The sequence below is a fragment of the Microcebus murinus genome, unplaced genomic scaffold (assembly GCF_040939455.1).
Source record: "Microcebus murinus isolate Inina unplaced genomic scaffold, M.murinus_Inina_mat1.0 scaf052_hap2_Mmur4.0, whole genome shotgun sequence".
NCBI lineage: Eukaryota > Metazoa > Chordata > Mammalia > Primates > Cheirogaleidae > Microcebus > Microcebus murinus.
This window is the reverse complement of record NW_027438998.1, coordinates 18712-19916: the sequence shown is the minus strand read 5'-3', so window position 1 is coordinate 19916 and position 1205 is coordinate 18712. Positions and strand designations below refer to the sequence as shown.

At 61.8% G+C, this 1205-nt stretch overlaps 1 pseudogene; it reads right to left on the bottom strand.

Annotated features, from left to right (window-relative positions):
• Positions 1–724: 724 nt before the first annotated feature.
• On the bottom strand, positions 725–843 carry LOC142869050 (uncharacterized; annotated as a pseudogene).
• Between the last annotated feature and the right edge of the window lie 362 nt (positions 844–1205).

The following is a 1205-nucleotide window of genomic DNA, read 5'->3' as shown; positions in this document are numbered from 1 at the left end:
GGTCAGGAGTTCAAAACCAGCCTGAGCAAGAGCGAGACCCCGTCTCTACTATAAATAGAAAGAAATTAATTGGCCAACTGATATATATATAAAAAATTAGCGGGGCATGGTGGCGCATGCCTGCAGTCCCAGCTACCCGGGAGGCTGAGGCAGAAGGATCACTCGAGCCCAGGAGTTTGAAGTTGCTGTGAGCTAGGCTGACGCCACGGCACTCACTCTAGCCTGGGCAACAAACCGAGACTCTGTCTCAAAAAAAAAAAAAAAAAAAAATGAATCCGAAGAGAAAAGTAAAAGGAGGCCTGTGGAGCAGGTCTGGGTGTGACTCCGGATGCCCGAACATCAGGTGCCACCACCAAAGATTCCTACGTGTAGCCCATAGAACCCCAAAAGCAACGGGACGAGTTCTGGTCACATACTCCCTCAAAATGACATCCAGGCCTTCTTCTGGAACTCCCTCCCCTCTCAGACTCTCAAGGTTTCCTCCAGCGTGTCGGCTCCCACAGAGCAGACCTTTGGTCTGAGACCTGACTGTCCAGAAGCCACGCATGCTGCCGCGTGGCGGCGGTGTCACGGCTCGGGACAAGAGGAGGCCCCACGGTGCGGGCTGGGGCGCCAGGCACCGCGGCGGGCGCTGAGGGTGGGGGTCACCCCCACCCCGGGCCGCCCCCGCACTCCCAGAAACGCGACAGAACCAGAGGCAAAAAAAAAAAAAAAAAGAAGAAGAAGCCTACGGCACCCGGTATTCCCGGGCGGTCTCCCATCCAAGTTCTAACCAGGCCCGACCCTGCTTAGCTTCCGAGACCAGACGGGATCGGGCGCGTTCGGGGTGGTGTGGTCGTGGACGGCGGAGGGCGCCCCTGCCCCGCTCGAGAAGCCGAGCCTCTCTGCGCTTCCCCGCCGCCTCCTCCCGCCCCAGGCCCCGCGCCGGGCCGGGCCTGTTGAGTTCGCCGGCCGGGTCCCGTGGGCTCCGAGGGACGGGGTGACAGGCGGGGCGGGCAGGGAGCGGCGGGCCGGGGTTGGGGGCTGTCTCTCTATACACACACACTCACACTCACACTCACTCACTCACTCACACTCACACAAGATGCGCCTCCACGGCTGGACCCGCCAAGGTGGAGACCTTCCAGCCCCCCTCCTCTCCTCGCCTGGCCTCCTTCACCTCCCCGCCCCCCACCCCCAGCGCGCCTCCGGGGCCGCTGACTGCG